Source organism: Anabrus simplex, chromosome X (genome assembly GCF_040414725.1).
Source record: "Anabrus simplex isolate iqAnaSimp1 chromosome X, ASM4041472v1, whole genome shotgun sequence".
Taxonomy (NCBI): domain Eukaryota; kingdom Metazoa; phylum Arthropoda; class Insecta; order Orthoptera; family Tettigoniidae; genus Anabrus; species Anabrus simplex.
The window spans coordinates 10468327-10488814 of NC_090279.1; the positions used below are offsets into that span (position 1 = coordinate 10468327).

General features: G+C 38.4%; 1 protein-coding gene across 1 annotated transcript in view; it reads left to right on the plus strand.

Annotated features, from left to right (window-relative positions):
* LOC137503163 (zinc finger protein 37A-like) overlaps positions 1-20488 on the plus strand; it is an 84041-nt gene that overhangs the window by 61830 nt on the left and 1723 nt on the right. The window lies entirely within an intron of this gene.

Below are 20488 nucleotides of genomic sequence, written 5' to 3' on the forward strand. Positions count from 1 at the left end.
GAAAGAAAGAGATCCACCTAATCAATACTAATTTATTAAAATTTTCTTCTACAACAGGACCTGTTTCGACTCTTCACACGTCATCCTCAGCTGTCATGTACATTCACATTATAATACATTTTTTTAATAGTTGTGCCTTGCCCATAAACATTTCATATTTGACATTAGGTAATATGTTTCAGAATGAATAATACTGTTTTTTATGTCTAAGTTTAGAAAACTATTATATATTAAAAAGTTACCACTTTTTGAACACATTAAAACGATCACAACATATGATAAAACTTTGCTATGTACATATGACCTTGAATTATATCATTAACATTCAAGTTTTACGAGTAAAACAAGTTCCTAGAATGACTTTGTCATATTGCGTTGTTTTTAGTCTTAAGGTCTATATTACTTAATTTGACAAGGTATAAGCCTAATATAAAGTATATTATAAAAGCATACGCAGCTACATTTAAGCACATTTTATCGACCTTAAGACTAAAAACACAGCAGGCACAATTTACCAGTCAGTGTTGCGCAGAGATATCGATGTGGACCTTTCTTCAGAATATACTAATGCACATGTCCTATGAATATAGACTTCCTATCTCTAGTCTTTCAAGGTGTTCTGGATTTTATGGACATGAGTGTATTTCAATCATTCACAAAATTTACCAACATCATTAAGTAGATCAGAAGCGATAAGAATCTACAGCAGCAGAAAGTAATAGAAAATATTATTTCAAGAATGAAGTCCCTCTGGAAATGAAATTAATATTTAAAAAATTACTTAAAATTTTATGTTTGAAGTTGATTTATTCCTGGCTGGCAACGTCTCATGATTGGTCCCTTTACCACCCTTTAGGTTTTGGTGGGATCTTTCCTTTAAGTTAGACATTCCGGAAGAAATATCCCTTGCAAGGTGCACCATGATGAAAGTAAAGATTCCTCTTGCAAGCAGCATGATGATTCCCCTTGTTCCTTGTCTTGCAGGCTTCTCGTAACAGTAGGCTTCCTCTCTCTCTCTCTTTCTCTCTCTCTCTCTCTCTCTCTCTCTCTCTCTCTCTCTTACACAAACACACACACATACTCTCTCACACACACACACACACACACACACACACACTCTCTCTCTCTCTCTCTCACACACACACACACAAACACACACACACACACACACTCTCTCTCTCTCTCTCTCTCTCTCTCTTTGTAACTGAAGCGGCACATTGATATGTGCTCCAACCATGCCTATTTAAATGTCAGTCGACACTTAACTTGCGGGTTCAGATGATTTATGCATACCACACGTGTTCTGGAATTAATATAGTCATGGTTATGTCTTGTAGAAGACGAAATAAAGTGTTCCCTTGATGAGACATCACGACTAATAAACGTCTCTTGGCGAAGAATATCTTGTAGAATTGTAGTGGGAAAGCGAAGTGAAGTTGTGCTCTAAAGTAGAGCAGTATGAAATCAGTAGTGTAGGAGCTGAGTAAGTTGAGCGTCTATTACACACTGCTTTTATCAGTTCTCGGCCTAGAAAGTGTGATTAGTTGGTAACCAATCATAATTTTTTTCACATCTTCTTAAAGTATCATGGTTCAAAACTGTTCTTGTGAAGAGTTCTGAAAACTTGCCGGGCGGTGTTAGCCTTGAAAATGTTAACTGTTCATATCTGTCGCATGCTAACCTCCTGACCAATAAGAGAAACTTTTAAAACCTACTTGGCACTAGGCTGCATACACAAGGGCTAATCCCATACTAAAGAGGTGACTTGTATAAGAAGACTTTATTGCATAAGAAAGGAAGAAACGGTTGTGAAAATGAAGTCACCTCAAAACAATAGGAGTGGGAGCTCGAGAGGGTTTAGCAATCTCTATCCCAATTTATAGTTAAAGAGACGAAGTTTTACCAAGTGTCTATTACATTTTAAAGATAGTTTACATGAGAAAAGTTTCGAACCTGCCCCGAGGGTTAAACTGCTGAGCTAGCGAGAAATTAAGTTATTAAATGACCGTTACCTTATGGATGAACTGCTGCCCGAAGAAAGAGGCGCTTCCCGCCCCCTGCTACATAATCACACTAGGAGAGATGTTACTGAAGTGGCCCAGTAGGTTGGGTATTTATTACCCCTGTTCTTGGTATGCCTTGAGGGCAGTTTGAAGTATTGTTTGTTGGGGCCTTTGATAGGCTTGAACCTTGAGAGCGGGTTTTCTCTTTCTTAAAGTTGGATTTCTGTGTGCCTCGAGGAGTCTCAACATGGTAAGCGGGAGCAAGTGCTCCTTGGCATGATTGGGGTTTTCTGCCCCTTTGTTTGAACTTGGTACATAGGTAAAGTTGGGCTCATAGCTCAAGGTTCATGAGTGTCGGGCTCGAAGCCCAAATTTTGTAACGAACTAAAATTGTACTTTCTTAATTTGTTAATCTGCTACTTGGTACCTGTTATAGTCTGTTATTTGTTTATCTGGAAAAGAAAATGTAACCTTTGTTAAAGTTTTAAATTAACTTTAATTTCGTAAGTTGAGACCTATTCCCGCCCGCACCTTCTTTCACCTCTAACTACCACGGATAACTCCGTAACAAGTTAACAACGGCCATGCAGCAATGAGCCTAAAGGCGAATTTCTCCAGTGTTATCAGATCCTGGCCTTCACCACAGCTGTTGTAAATGACCCACTGACCGAATTAAATTAGGCTTTTGCAGCAATCTCAATTTTAACTCCAGTTATGCCATCTTCGGTTACAATATGTTGTAGGTGAAAGATTTCTTTCCACAGTATACACTGCTTTATAAATGATGCAGAAGTATTAAAAGTGTATTATTTCGATATATTGATGCGGAATTAGTAAAATTGGTTTGTAGAAATCCTGTGTGTGGTGTGAAAACTGCATTTTCAGTATAAAGTGTTGTGTAGAACTTTAAGGTGAAACTATCTGTAGACTTGTACAGTGCTTATGTAGTGTCATTCTGCATTATTAACAGTTAACTTCTCTGAGATGCCCAGCTATCTTTTAGCTGTTAATGTTAATACTAAAATTGGTTTTACAGTAAAATAATGATAATCATTACATTTACTATTTCTTAATTGATATTTCACCCATGTGTCATTGAAATGTGTTTGATCCAACCCTGTCTCCTCACTTTTGGAGATAAATTGACCTGTGAGTATTTCTCTATGCCCAGATACCTTTGATCCATGATTCCCGTTTACAGCATATACCCTGCAATTGATTAGTATTTTCGTACACTTCTCTTCCAAATATTCCATGCGATAATTCTGGATGTCGGTTTATCTTCACATATATGTGTACTTTGTTTCTTAACATGGATAGATCTGTGTTGATGTAGGACAGTCAAAGTTCATAGAACTATTGTGATAAACCTTTTTCTTGATTGTTGTCTCTTTTTCTTTGTCCCTCAGTGAGAGACGTTGCTTGTTGTATCGTGTGGTACCAAATGTTCACATTGTTAAGAAATGTTAGTTGAAGTGAATTGTTTTACTCTAACTGAAGTGCTGTTAGGTTCAACTTGCATTAGCTTGATCACCTCAAGAATCATGTCTTTGGCTGTTCTTCTGTGTAAGGTTCTTTCATGGGGTTACTTCGGAATGCGTTGCAAGAATATAAGCATAAATATGGAAGCATTGTCTAACGTAATTACAATGCTGATAAGCTTGATAAGTCTCACAAGGGGATTCTTGGTGAAGGGCATACAGAGAAGCTGCGAAGAAGTAAGGGCCACCTCGATCCTAGATCCGAAGAGCATACGTAGGCAGCCCATCTTGACTTCAAGGGAGGAAGGCATGCTCTGCATAGAATTTTGGGAATCTACTTTACTACTTTTGGACATGTATATGAAAACTTATGTCCAAATGTGCATGTACATCTGGGGAACTGTGAAAGCTGAATTTCTAAAATAAAAACTTACTTTTTAACGTGTTGTTTGAAAAGGAATTCAAGCAATTGCTTCCTTGTTGTACTGAATAACTGGGGCCACAATTGCTTCCTTCTCATTCCTAGCCATTTTTAGCTCATCATCGCCATATGACCTATCTGTGTCGGTGTGAAAGAGAAATGGTAGAAACCATCAAATAAACAATATGCCGTAGGTTATGTTCAATTAACTTTCATTAATATGGCTTAAATTTATGATTATAACTGGCCATTGTTCTTTGACTGATAATTACATTCAAACTATTCACGTTTTTGTCTCTTTGATGAATCAAGGAAACTAAATTTTATGTACATAGTCAATGAATATTTACATTCTCATAAGTTCCATAAATTTATACTTTAGGAATATTTGTTGCTTCAGTTAAACTATTGTAGTTAGGATACATCTAAATTGGCTTAGAATTATTGTAGAATAATTATTTTATTAGTAAATATCATTCTTGCTTTATTATTACTTAATCTTTTCATTCTATTGTTCCTGTTAACATGTTACAGTTTGGATAATGTAAGTCCGGTTTAGAATTGAAGTGTAGCTATGTAATTAGATTTTAAGTTGCTCGCTTGGGAAAGGCCAGAAATCTCATGACATCAAAGATGTCTATGAACTTATCTGCCAGGTTACATCCAGCAGGAATGGAGTTGATTTCATTGTGTGTAAAAGCATGCAAGATTGAGTTGCTGAGGTTCAGTGCTATTCCGACAGCCTTATGTGAATTACATTCGACGTTGCATCCTCTCGAACTTGTGTTTTCTATGTCACAATCTGGCTGTGACGACCTGGATAGGGAAGAGCATTGGCAGGAACTACGAGGTCATGTTGCAGCGTATCCTGAAGATGAGTTTCCACTTCACTGTGATGACCTTAATGCGCATGATGGTCACTAAGAATTTTTATAGCTGCCGTGGTGGTAATACTTTCGGTACCTGATATGATGATGGAGCTCATATTTGAGGTTTCACTTGTGGTGACTGCAGCAAGCAAATTGACCTTATCGTTGTTCAGCACTGTGATCTACGACGAAGAAAGCATGTGAATGTCATATCATCTGACTGTATTCCACCTCTGCTTAAGGTAGGCATAGCGGATTTAAGGACCTCTATGCCCATGAGAACATCAAGTGGTGGAAGCTTAAAGACTAGAAGGAGACCCTAGCAACAACATAAATTTTCCTCTTGTTGATCTTAATGCAATTGACAACATGTAGACACATTCTACAGATCTTTCACTGCAACCGTCACAGTAAACTTGGGTACGATATAACCTAGTTCCTCTTGTATTGAATATCTAACGTTCCTATGGATGATTGCAGTCCAAGAAGAGTTGTAGGATAAGACGAAGGCATACTGTATATAAATCTCAATCGAGACGCACTCACTGTAATGACCTGTGTACAAGGTGTATCAGAACTATACTGACAGAGAAATCAGGGATGCTCTTCGCGGAATTTTGAGAATGATGGTGCAGTCAGATTCTCAGGGAAATGTTTCCTTTTGAGGAAATTAAAGTGACCTTGTTACTTCCGGTCATGCAGTTCAGATTGAGATTTCTTAGCCACAGGTTCCTCAAAGAAAATTCTTTCCCTGTATATAAATTGGCTTTCACAAAAGACTCCACAGAACACAGGGAAAGAATTGTCTTTGAGGAACCTGTGGCTAAGAAATCTGTCGCTCAATTGAGATATTGATTAGAGTATGTATGAAACAGCTATACCTGATGAATGAATACTTAGTGTAGTAGCACTCTGTGTATAGAGAAAATCTGCTAAACTTAAAGCTAGTAATTACACAATAGTCATCTTGACTTGTGTTGCATGCAAGCTCTTGGAATGCATTCTTTGTGATTGTTATACACATTTAAGAAATTACCAACAGGCTCGATAAAAGGTAGTTCAGGTTTAGGAAATATTATTCCACTGAAGCTCATCTTGTGGATTCCAATATGATATAGCAGATATATTAGATTCAGTAAGTCAAATGTATCACGATTGACATATCTAAGGATTTTCTTAGGGTAGATCTCGGGAAACTACTGACCAAAAATTGGTGCATTTGGGATAGATAAAACAATGGCTAAATGGGTGACTATAAAGATATGGCCAAATTATTAAACATTAAAAATTTGAGAATTGAACACATGAGATGTTACCAATTTTTAACTTCATGACATTAGTACTTGGTATGCACCCCCTTAGCTTTCATGAGCAACTTGATTAGACTGGGCATACCCTCAAACAGTATTTTACACTGACACTTTAAATCGTCATCATGACACCACATCTGACCGAGCTTCTCAATCAAGCCAATTTTTGTTGTTATTTTTCCTTGGACTTTTCTTTGCTATCGGCTAAGGATAATCTATGGGGTTCATGTCTGGACTGTTTCTAGGCTGTGTGGCAAGGAGGCCCATCTTGCATAAAAATAAATTCACTTTGGCCAAACTACTCTTGCACCTGAGCTACCAAACGGGTTCTTAATACTATACTGTTCACGTCTGATAGTTCCTTCTACAATATATAATCGTCCACGGCCATACCAAGAAAACACACTCCAGATCATCACTGAAGTTGGATGCCTCACTCAATCTGGATGGAATGCTTCTCCTTATCTTCTGACATATTGACTTGTCTCTTCTTCGACAGGAAATACCAATTTGTCACTAAAGCAAACCTGAAATAAATAAAACAAATAAGCCTAGCATTAAATGCAATAAGCTGTAAGGTTTAAAAGAAGAATTTCATACATTTACTGTGCTGTACGGTTACATCATTTAGATTGGTTTATAATGGAATAATGAATGATAATTTAGGAATTACAGTAATTGTCATGGACTTGCCTGTTTCCATTCATCAGATGACCAATTCTGGAGAGTCTAGGGACACTGGAACCTCTTTGCAGCCACAGCAGGGGTAAACTTCGCTTTGCCTTGAGGTCATCTTGCTTTCATTCCAGCATTAAACAGCTCTCGCCTCAGAGTCCTGGCTAATACAAATGACCCATACTCTTCTAATTTCTTACGTAAATCCAAACTAGTAACCTTGCGGTTGTTTACTGACAAATTAATCAGTTTTGCTTCCTCCTTGGGTTGGTTTCTTCTTTTGCCCACAGTTTCCAACATGTTGTTGACATTTTGTCTTGGGCCAATGACCTTCGATGTTAGGCCCCTTAAAACAACAATCATCATCATCATCATCACATTTCGTCTTCCCGTTATCTTCACATTTTAAAATTCTACCTACAGATTGCTGTGGTATTTGCAATCTAGAATCTATTTCTTGTTGTGAATGACGTTTCTCAAGAAGTAGCTCTGTGACAGTGCCTTTCTTGGCGAAAGGTCTCTTCGTCTTCCCATAACCTCAAAATTTGACAGTTCTCTAGAACCACTCTTAAGAAATACAACTGAACTCCTGAATAGTATCAATAATACATGTAATTTACAGAATGCACAGTCTTAACAATAGGTCACTTTATTTACTTCCAAACAGCAACAATATGCAGTTAATAAAGATAAACAACAGAACATGCTCACTAACACAAATGACACAAAACCATGTGAATAATGAAATTACATTGAGGTTCTCACTGTAGCCACTGTATGAAAAAATACTATAGTGTGGACCAGGATATCCCAAGTGGAAACTTTGCCTCCAAACCAGTTCAAGGATTAGGCTATAAAGGTCAGTAGTTTACACAAACGTAGAAATATACCTTTTACCATTAAAATTTGGCCACATCTGGTGTATTTCTACAAAATAGAACTCAGAGCATAAGAGTTAGTGAAGCTTTATTTGATCCTGTAACAATTATGGGATTGGGTCCCACAGGGCATTATTATGAGACCTTTATTCTCATATATATGTAAACAATATGAATAATGAACTGAAATAAGTGATGAGGCTCTTTGTAATAAATAAGTTTCAGGATTATGAGTAACTGAAAAAGACCTTGACAATATTGTAAGATGGACATCGGGCAATGCTATATTTGTAAACGTGGTGAAAAGTCAGTTTCTTTGTTTCACATATAGAAAGAGTCCTCTCCGGTTTTATTATTGTATTGATGGGTGAAATTTCTTCATGGGGATCTCTGTAAGTACCTAGCTATTCATAATAAGGATATAGCTTCATTATGGTAATCATTTAAACATATTGAAAATAAAATTTACAGATCTCTTAATATGATTATGAGTTTTTTGAGGGGTTGTAAAGGTGAGGGCATATAAATCTCCAGCAAAGCCACAATGAGAGTGTGAGATCATCACCAGTATTACTTGAGTAGAGAACAGGAAATGATCCACAGAAATAGCTCCTTTTCTTGCGGGTGATTTCTAACAAAAGAGTTGTGTTAGAGAGATGTTGCAAAGTTTCAGCTGGGGAGACTTGGAGAAAGGAGACAAATTGTTTGATTATGCAGTATATTCTGAGATGTCATTGGAGAGATGTCTTGGAATGACATTAGTTGATGAATACATTTAAATCATGTTCTTTAAGTCTAGGAAAGTCGCAACATGAAGATAAGTTTGAATTCAAGGGGACAAATTTTGGCAAATGTTCACTTAGAGGAAGATGATTTAGTGATTGAAATAATTTGTTTCATATATTTCCACAATCTTTTTCTATTTAACCAACCAGCAGCTCTAATTGCTGTGGTTTGATTGATTCATTGATTGATTCATTCATTGATTGGGACATTAACTGATTTATGCTTTTGGTCTTAATGTGATGTACAGAAGGGGATGATGGATATTTCTATGCTTCTGATATAAGCATTGTCCACTTGTAGGGAAAGTGGTGGGAGTACTGTGGGATTATGTGACATTACATTGAAGTGTTTTTGGAAAGAAAGTATATAGGAATATGGAAATGAACAAAGAGGTGACAAGTCAAGTCATATGTAGGAAGATGGGAACAGGGGAGTATGAATATAAGACGATGAAGAAAATGGCTAATCATTGTGGAATTACGGATCAACAGAAAGAGAAACAGAAGCAAGGAATGGTATTGGGCAATGATTTGGAGATACTGCTTACTATTATTTATTTTCCTAAAATTGTACAAGTTCACATACACGTATGTGTACATATACTCTGCTGAATATTCACAAATATGTAGGTGATTTTAAATTTACAAATTTGCAATGTTCCTCCCTTTCTATGCTACTGTGTCTACTGCTGTCCAACGTGTGTTCCTTGTCATGTTCTTATATCTCATCAATTGTTTGAAAAGCATTGTCAAAAGGGACTCAGGTTAAAACACAGCAGGTCATTGTGCATGTTAGGTTCCAAAAAGGGTAAAAAATAAAATAAATAAGTAAATGCAATATAAATTTTAACCTAATAGAATTTGTATAGTATTATTATTTGAAGTAGTTGCACAAGTGGTATGTGTGTTGACTATTATTGTGAAGCAGAAAATATTATGAGTAAGAGTTTGTAAATTCTATACATTTACTAAGGATGAGCTGTTTGCTTAATAGAAAAAAATAGCAAAAATTGTATAATACTCTTTTTAGGAAATTGTCTTCTTCTGTGTTCTTTTAAAATTTAGTGCTTGATAATAATGTATTTTTGGGTACCATTTGCCACCAAGGTAGACACCTCTCTTGCATTTAATGGGATATTCATTTGATTGTTCCTATCCATTATATATTTTTTAAATGGGAGATAAATTAATTATACTCTTCTTGTGCCACTATGAAATTTATTTTCTCAGCTGTTTCTATTTTAGGCCTATGTATTTTTATTTTCTTAATTCTTTATTCTACTTTTCTTATTTTCTACTGACAGCCTTCCGAAGATACTAAGGAGGAAATATTCATAGAGAAACAAACTGATGATCAGCTGTTGCCATACATCAAAGAAGAAACAAAGTACGTATACTATAAGTCCTATACAATATGGAATATGTTGTACCTATTCACAGTTGTGTTCAGTTGTGGTTGGTTTATCTCCAAAAGTGGCCATTTTCATCAGTTCAATCCTGTCTCTGCAAGGTTACATTTAAACACTAATATCTGAAAATTCTATTGGTTAAAATTATCTAAAATATTCTGGAACTTTAAGATCATTTTTAATGTTCCATCATGTACTCGTAGTTTTATTCAATATATATCTACAAAAAGAATCTCTGGTAAAGCTAGATATTTTTGAAGTGTATTTGTTTACAATACCTTTAAGCAACCATGAAAAAGTGTTCTTTCTTTCACTCTCTCTGCATCATGTGTTCATCACATTCGTATCATCTGAAATGCTATATGAAACTATTGCTTCCAGATATTCTGAGTAATATTTTTATACGTTCATGCCAACAGTGACACACAGAAATTGTTAAGTTTTATGTACTTTGTAAACAATAAATATTTAAAACTAACATAATCAGTTTCATTAATCAATATAATGATGGCTGAGTTCAATAATGTGATGACTCGAAGAATGTCATTTTGAAATTATTTGGTTAGATTCCTTTTTTCTGATCATTTCTGTTCTCTTATGTGTTAAGTCAGATTCCTCCATTTGTGGATGCCAAAGCAGATAATGTGTTGTAGAAATGAAACTTTGAGGTCAGTTATGCTACATCTTCGGTATCATAGTTTTCAAATAAAACTTGTGCATTGTTGTAAGCATAAAAAAATTGTGCTATTGAATTTATGTTCATTCCAGTGATGTGGTCACACTTTCTATTTCATTTTAGTGTTCATTGTCAGTCAGGTGCTTCTAGTGTGTTGATTGCAAACATACTTACACAATTAGTATTAACTAATAAAATGGACAGGTACAAGTGGAGTTTTCAATTTGTACAGGTTGCCTAAAAAATTCAGAATTCTTCAAGTAAGTGAATTTATTATCTCATAAAAGTAGATAAATAGGCGGTACATTATAGCTTCACGTCCGTAGGTTTACCCTCAAAGTGCCCTACACGTGACCCCCGGGTGGTGCTAAGAAAGCAATAACTGTGGCTGCTGGACCTATCTTTTTAAAGATCCTCCAGCAATGGCAGAAGTTTTTCATGGAAATGGCTCTTCTCAGAGCTACCAGACAAGACACATCGGACCTTTCATCCATGTTTTTGAGCTTAACGTAGAAAGCATCAGCAGAGCAAAATGTGACTACCTGTCCTAAGTTATCCTGAATAATAATATAGATGTTGTGGGTATACATGAAACCCATACAGCCAATGAAGAAGAGTTTCGGAAAAGGGGCCTCATTAGTGGTTACACAGCTCTTGGTGCAACATATCACAGTGCACATGGTATAGCTACTTATGTTCGTCATAATATCCAAGATGCCTCACTGCTCTTTCAAAACGAATACGAAGACATCCATTGTGTTGCTGTGCGAGTGGTACATGTTACTATTTTTAACATTTATAAACCCCCAAACGCACAGTGGTCAGGTACCATACTCCCGACTGCTCAACACCCTGCAGTTTATATAGGCGACTTCAGCAGCCATCACGAACTATGGAAGTACTCGAATGACAATGAATGTGTAAAGAAACTCGTCGAAAAGACAGAAATGAATAATCTCCATCTGATTTTTGACCCAAAAGATCTTGGTACTTTCCAGTCAGCTGCATGAAATAGGGATTTCAATCCTGACTTGTGATTTGTTAGCTGCAATGATGCAGGACAGCCCTTACATACCAGTCGTAAAGTGTTAAGACATTTTCCCCACAGTCAACATGGCCCCATTGTAGTGGACATTGGCATCAAAATTCCTGTTGTACGGTCAATACCACATGCTCGGAGGAACTTCAGAAAAGCAAATTCGTCAACATTCACCACTGAACTGGATAAATGTACTCAGTGGATTGCTCCTAAGCACAATTACAAGTGTTTCGTAGATGCAGTTATGATGGCGGCTAAGAAGAGTATGCCATAGAAAAGAATACATCCCTGGTTGGAATGTAGAGACTGATGCACTTTATAACGAATATCGGCATACTGGGATGAAGACATAGCTGATGAACTTCTTTCCAGCATGGATACTACCCGGAGAGAACGGTGGATTGAGACAGTGGAGAATATCGACCTAACTCATTCCAGTAGAAGATCTTGGGGGCACCGCAGAAAACTTGGAGGAAGGACACCTTTGGTGAAGCAACAGCCTGGAGTTACTCCGGATGAAGTAGCATCTCACATCGTCACAACTTCCCAAACTCCATCAGATAAGAAGCATACCAAATACATACGGCGCCAGCTCCAAACTCTGGAATCAAGAACACCACGCACATCAAGGTATTCACAACCGCTTACGGTGCAAGACATCAATGCTGCTCTCAAAGACGTTAAACCAAGTACAGCTCCAGATTTTGACGACATTCATCCAGAATTTCGCATTCATTTAGGGAAGAATGCAAGAAGTTGGCTGTTAAGGTTTTTTACCGACCTTCTACAGAACAGACAACTCCCAGCAGAATTCAAACAAACGAAAGTGATTTCCATCTTGAAACCAGGTAAGCCTGCCAATGAACCAAGCAGTTATAGACCAGTTGCCCTTCTTTTTGAGAGGCTATTCCACAACAGAATCAGCGCAACTATTTTTCAGCGTATTACAGTTGATCAAGCTGGATTCAGGCCAAATCGCAGCTGCTGCGATCAAGTGCTTTCACTGACATTCCACATGGAAGCAGGTTTCCAGAAACAACTCAAGTCCTCAGCTGTATTCATTGATCTTACAGCAGCATTTGACGCAGTCTGGAGGGAAGGATTAATTTACAAGCTTCTCCGAATTGCACCCCGTAGGACCATCGTGGATGTTATAAGCAATGTGCTCAATGACAGAAGATTTCAAGTGTGTATGGGAAATAGTATGAGTAGAGAAAGGAAGCTCAAAAATGGATTACCTCAAGGATCGGTACTGTCTCCCCTACTGTTCAATATGTATATCTCCGATCTCCCAGAAACATCATCGGCAACATTTTGTTATGCTGATATCATAACACTAGCCACTCAAAATCGATACCTTAGTGTGACAGAAGAAGTGCTACAAAGAGACCTGATTTCACTTGAAACGTACTTCAAGAAATAGCAACTGTGTCCTAACTCTAACAAAACAGAAGTGTCATGTTTTCACCTGAATAATTGCCAAGCTGGCATTAAACTTCACATACGTTTTTGTCACCAAGAACTTCGGCATAGCAGCTCTCCCAAATATTTGTGGATTACACTTGATCGCACACTATCTTACAAACAACATCTTATGAATCTGTCAAAAAAGCTCAAAACACGTAATATTATCCTTCAGAAATTGTATGGCTCAAGTTGTTGTTCATCAGCAAAGACTTTATGATCTGCTTTGGGACTGGTATTCTCGTGTGGTGAGTACTGTGCACCAGTTTGGCTGGATAGCCCATATACAAGACTAATTGGTACTCAACTGAATGTTAGCTTGCGGTTAATATCCAGTCCACATCCCTTTATTGGCTCCCAATTCTGTCAGGTATAATGCCACCTGTTTAAAAAAGATAAAATGCTCCCATCCGAGAGTTCAAGAAGATAGAAATGAAGCCTCAACTGCCTGTTTTGGATGATATTCCTGTTCTCAAGGTTACGAGGTTGGAGTCATGGCATCCATCTTTGCATGATGCTGTCGCATCGGCTGATGGGAATTTTCACCCTTTAGAAGAATGAAGAAGTCGCTGGAAAGTTGCCACAGACAGTTCCTTACACAACATCTTTTCTGGTGAACATCATCTACCATATAAGATTTGGACCACTCTGAATTGGGTGAGAACAAATCATGGACGACGCAGGGATGTCCTTTATAAGTGGAAATATATCTCATCACCGGAGTGCGACTGTGGTGCATCTCGACAGATGATCCCCATATTGTAAGTGAATGTACACGACGTTCCTACACAGGTAGCCCGAGTGACTTTTTTGAACCAACAGAGGAAGCCATACAGAAGATCACTCAACTGGACATTCTGCTATAGAACATGTTTCTTGTCTGTGTACATTTGTAAATACTATATATTTGTATATATGTATCTAACTGGTTGCCCTATGCTAATAATAATAATAATAATAATAATAGGTAAATAACGTAGTGATATAATATTCTTTCAAAATTGTAATTATTGTCACTGACCTTACGAAGTACCACAAGTGTATGTCCTGTTTTAAAACATTTAATCCAGTAGTATTTTTGAACTGTAATTGTGACATTGCTAATTAATTTTTTGCTGTCACACCTTTGTTGGTTACTGTGTGAAATGATCTTTGATAATCCGTGGGAAATGATTGTATAGTCTCGGATTGGTGCTCTTAACCAAGCCCTTGTATCAGCAGGTCATGCGATGGCTAGTCATAGCCTAAGGTTTGACTTCAAACCAGATTTGTGATGGAGACTATGAATTCTGAATGGTTTACTTGATTTTGTGAGTGGTTAGAGTCTTCTCTGCTCTTATGTAATGCACTGACTTGTTCCTACTGTACTTTCACAACTAGTGGCAAGAAATATCCATGTCGGTCCTCAGAACTACCAAGTACCAGCTCACACTCTCTGTTTCTTTGTAATTCATGTGTAACAGGACACAATAGGCTATGTTAGAGAACAATCTTGTATTATGACCACCAGTAAAACTGTTGCTTATGAATCCTTTTCACACACAAAATCATATTTCTATTTTTGATGGAGTCTAAATTAGCTTTCTACTTTCTACACATATTTTGTGCAGAGACCAGCAATGCGACATGCATTTTATATGTCTTCTTTTTTCCTGGCATATATGTCAGAGGACAGTCCATTGTCTACGTAGCTTAGTCCATTTTACATCATAGATTTTAGATGCTTCTGAAGGATTCAGTCGACCGGATCTTATCTGCTACTTCCCACTTTGTTTTATATCTCACCTCAGGCGCTATTGTTTCCTCACTCTCATTTCAGCAGTCTACAAATATCATGCCGCAACTTAAATGACTTCCTTTAAAATGTCTAAACTATTTGCCATGCCAGTTGGGTATTGAATTACATAAGAAAAGATTTTAAGATTCATAAAATTTCCTAATTGCTGACTTGTGGAAATACACGTATTTCTGAGATTACCAATTAGTGATGAGATTACCTTCCATTTGTGGAGACACACATCGTCCTGAGCTAAATAGTGATGAGGCTTACTTCCGTTTGTGTAGAGACACATGGTCCTGAACTAACCACTTAGTTATGTGGCTTCGTTCCAGCTTTAGAGCGTTGAGTGTCACATGGCCCTGAGCTGACCACTTTGTGCCACTCCTCCATGGTCTTCATATTTATAGGCGTGATCGGAGTGAAAATAACAAACTGATTAATATGATCGTCTGCTGTCTATGACGTATGTAATCAGAAATATGAATTGCAAAATTCTATTCAGGCTAGAATACACTGACGGACTCCCCTCTTGTAGGTACTCGTATAATTTCACCGGATATTCAAACTGCCCTTCCCATTTAACACAGATATACCCATTTTTTATTTTTTGAGTTATAAGTTTATCTTCACAATGCATTTATAGGAGTCACTTAAACACGAAATCCAGAAGCGTTCAGACATTCAAACACTATTTTGTGAAAATAAGTTTTTATATATATCGGACATAGGCATTAGGGGAGAAAATTTGAACATACAATAAACTAATTTGAATGTTAGGATGTGTAAAATATCCATTTTTGTAACAGAATATTCATCAGTCTGCATCTGGTGGCAGGGTCCAGTGTTGTGGTTCATTGACTCCAGTTAGTTCGGTCTCGGGTCATGTCTGCATGTAGTCTTCCAACTTTCAGGCCGTTGTGCACTTTATCAGTCTATGCTGTCTGGTTCGTCCCTAGCGCCTCTTTTCACCGACTTTCTGTGTAATACTCTGACTTTCCCAATGTATCGTCCTGTACACGCAACACATGACCAAACCAGCGCACACGCCTTTCCCCAATTTTCTTCTGGATCGCTGCAATGCCAAAACGTTTTCTAATAACATCATTTGTAATGTGATCTAGTCTAATTATGCCAGCCTTCCACCTAAGCAACTTCGTATCCATGATGCTTAGTTGGCGTTCTACCTCTAGAGCTGCTCAGCATTCGTTGCCGTAGAAAACGACAGGATGGATATCGATAGGACAGATATCAGTTCGGTAGAACTTAGTTTAGAGATGGTCCTTCGTCCAAAGTTCGGAAGGGCGCCTGTTGTCATTCTCCACTTCAGTCAGGCTTTGTATATCCTTAAGTTGACTTCATCAGTAAGTCGGCCATAATCATAGATTGTGGAGCCAATATACTTAAATATCTCTACTCGTACAATATCGTCAGCGTCAACATGCATGGTTCCAACTTCTCGACGATGTAATGCAATGTATTCTGTCTTTTTCTTGTTGGGGCGCGGGGCTTATTGCGCTAGTCGATTGTTCCAGTCTTCTGTTTGACGCTGCAGGTCTAGCTTATTCTCTTCAGCTAAATGATATCATTTGCTTAGAGAAGTGTCCATGGTATTGGACTGTGCAGGTTTGTGGTAATTATGTCCATCACAAGAATAAGCTGCAGTGGTGATAAGCCTGGGCCTTGATGGACTCCTACAGTTATGCGGAAGTCATCAGACGCTCCTGCGGCAGCTTGAACACAACTCAATTGTTCTTTGTAGAGCAATTATACCCTCTCAGCAAGGTGCTCTGGAATGCCATGTACTTGTTGGGCTGACTGATTAGGTCATGAAGTCCCCGATGGAAGGGCTTCTAAGGGTCCAGAAATTTGTGATGAAGCCTCTTATTCTTTTCACAGTGTTTCTCAAGTAATAGTCCGGCAGCATGGGTTTCTCCTATTGCGCCACAATTTTACACAAATCCAGCTTGGCTTGTTGTATGTTTGTCTAAATCGCTAATCCTTTTGTCGAAGATTTGTTCTACGTCTCTCATTGCGAGGCTCAGAAGTATGTTCGGGCCGTGATTAGAAAAATTGGCAGGGCTTCCCTTATTTCTGAATTGATAATCCGTCGCTAGTCTGTTTGTTTTTGACCTTCTTTTATGATATGGTTGAAAAGCTTGCTTTAGCCACACTGCTGCATCCCCCAATTGAGAGAAACAAAACTCTGCTGGAAGATAATCGGGACAGATGGCTTTCCCTGGTTTCATTTCCTTCAGCATAGTCTGGACTTTAGTGAAGTCATTTTCCTACGTTGGACCTTCAACAGCGGAGGTGATTAGGATTGGTAGATACGGAAATTTCATGATTGAAATGTTGTCAAAATAGTTCCACCAGTGTACTCGCGCTTCCCGCCTGTCCAGTAGCAAATCGTCTGTACCTCATTGATGCCGTAAAAACGTTGGGCTTCTGACGTTTTGCGATGGCTCGATTGGACTAGCCGTTAAAAATTCCGCTCGAATTCGCGCATGTCATGTTTCACATATAGACCTGCCTACCGGTTTGATTTTGTTACGGCAAATACCTCCTTCATTTTACGAGTGGCTGCCTTGTAGGCATTCCAACGAGCAAGAAACTCGTGGTACAGCTGCTTCTTCAACCGTACTGCATATTTAAAATCTTCATTCCTTGGCCATATATCATGTTTAATCCTTCGTTGTCGTCGCCCTGACTTAATTGTTCCAGGAATAGAGCGAAAGGCGTCTTTCAGTTTAGTCCGGCTCACTTCAACTATGGTGATTTGTGGCTCTGTAACTTTTGCAACGACGTTAGTCTCCTTCATCAGGGGCAACCATTTGATCCCAATTGTCTATTTCCTGTGAAGTATTGGGCTCTTGGTGACTTTATCCACAGCTTAGATGACTGGTCTTGTTGCATCACAAGGATTTAATAAGGGACAACTGTTATCTCTAGAACATCTTCGAGATTTCCCCTCTCACAAGGATGTAGTCAATGCCAATTGGATGGGAGCCACTGTAGTACAGAGTAGATGAATATCACTCTTTTTGAACCGTGTGTTTGCGGTGATCAGTTTCTGCATAATCGCGAATTTGTTGGGCATCGTCGTTCTTTTCTCCATATCCATGAACGCCATGGACTGTTTGTTCTTCTTTCCTCGGTCCGACACGTCCATTCAGATCAGCGGCAGCGATAAGATAGTCAGCGGTCTTCTTGTCAGGCAGTGCCCAGAACGCATCTTTGGTTTCCATGCGCACGTCAGTTTCTGGAGCGTTGCGCTGAATAATTGGAATTTCCTTCTCTCCCCAATGCGGACGAGTTACATCAAGCGATTGTCAAACTTTTGCACCTCGGAGACTGAACCGTCAAATTTAGCTGATATGACAATGTCAACACCATGAGCTGTTCTTCGGTTTATGTTGTACACCAGTTAGTAACCACACCTCTTTTCACATGACTTTTCTCCATTCCATCTTTTTTTCCGCACCTCTCAAATGCCTACAAGCCTTCTCTCAAGTGCAGTGGCGTATTCGCTACTTCACCCAGGCATAATTCAATGATGGGATACATAATGTGGGTTCTAGCATGGTTAGCCGTCACAGCCCGTGCGACGGTAACCCTAGCATACTTTTCATGCTGACTGGGCACTGCCAATGCGCGTCCCTTCCAGGGGCTGCACTAACCTTGGCTCCGATACCATGAGACATATTTCTGTAATGATGTAACGGCATTATCTTACGGCCGGCTTGTCTTGAAGCATTTAAGTGCTCATGACGGAAGGTAGTAACGCAGCTGCGGACATGGAGAACAGATGCCTTTTTCACCCACTCTTCTAGAGAAGAAACGCTACCCTCTTTTCTGCATTAACTTCCAGAAATTTAGTGTACCTCTTCCGCCATCTGGTCTCTAGTGAACGTCTCCATCTCCGCCAAAGTTGCCATTAAGGACTTTGTACATGTTTGGTACGCGAGAGCTTTTATATTTTGCTCAAGTTCATCGGCAGGCCAGCGGGGAACCCGTACCCGTCACCTGGGAAGCGCCACGTGTTACAGCAATATAGCTGGTTGGTGTACGATATTTATTAATGCAAAATGAAACATTATTTTACTGAAAACTAATTGTGAACCTGATAAATTACTTGTCACAGGAATCAAGTATTCACGTAAAGAAGAAGTGTTACAGACTTTTGCACCTTTGCTTGGTGTGATATGCCACAGAATGCATGACATACCATCCAGTGTCGTAGTTTCTGCCCCCTGTTGTCTAGTGGTGTCAACATCAATATCTTGTTTGATGATCAAGAGATTTAGCCTGTCATATCTGGAATCAATGTCCCCCTTTCATTTGTCCACTTATTTTCTCCAAAGAGTGCAGTAACAATACATGGTCGAGCCACCCATTACTTTGCTTGTGAGCCAGTCATTCATTCGACTGGGCCATGTAAATTCAGATCATACAGCATGAATTGGAATGTACCAGTCCATGTTACGATATATTTTAGCATGCGTGATCGATTTTCCCATGTCGCAGTTTTAAGCGGATCTCACCTTTAACCAAGAAATTTGCATTTCCCGCCCTTCTTCCGTAGAATATGTAGAACTACTCTGTGGTGGGGAGACAGGCTCAGAATTGGATGCTATCCAACTATGTTATTAATCCACTAAAAATAATCACGTTGCCCGTGATCTTTTGAAATAAATAGAGTAATATTTCTTCTTTTACATAGCAGCAATATCCACTACGGTGCAATTCAACGTCTTGTCATCTCGAATTTTGGCTCAAGCCTTGATTTTCATGCTGCTTCTATCCGTATTGTTAAAGTAATACTTGTAAGAATATTCAAGGGCATGATAGGTTGCGTTTGGTTTCAAAATTTGGATATTAGGACATTGTAATAAAACGCTACCACCAATGCCATATTCTGTGTTGCCTTCATAATATCTTTAACCGGAGTGTCTTGAGGAGAAAAGACAATATCAATGCTAGCGAGAGAGCCGTCGTATACTTGTTATATTTCAGCTTTGCCAGGATTTCATGAGGATTAGTGGCTACCGTGTTAAATACAGGAATTAAGACGTAGACTGATGTAGTACATGGTAGTAAGTATGAACGTCCTTGTATAAACCTACCGTCCTATATATAGGTTGGCTATGTTTGATTGCACATCAAAAATACATATTTCGGAAAAGCGACACAGTGACATAATAAAATGCTATAGTGATATAACAATGTACAAATACAATATGTATATTTGTGTGACAAAATAACATTGATAAATGATTAGCCTTGTTTAAACAGATCTTGCTGAATGTCGGCAAACGTTCTCAACTTTATTAATGTCTACAGCACAGACATTCTCTCAAACAACCTAAAGAACAAGGTCCTTTACAGAAATTATTACTTCCCTGCAACAAAGCGCAGAGTGCTTCAACAAGATCAAAACTCGAAAGCATATGCCGTTCTTTATGTAGGGGGACAGACGACGGATTTCGATAGAATAATATGTGCTGGATTAAAGAGCTTGTGTGAGTATTTACCCTTTTAGGCTGGACCACTTCTCATCCTTTCTTCAAATGAGGTTGTCTATTAACTCGTACATTTCTAAACCGTGACAAGTTTCTTGCGCCTGATATCGTGATCAAGAAAAGACGCAACATATTCTCGTAACAAGTGAGAGCTTTTGAAATTTAACCTCAGATGATGT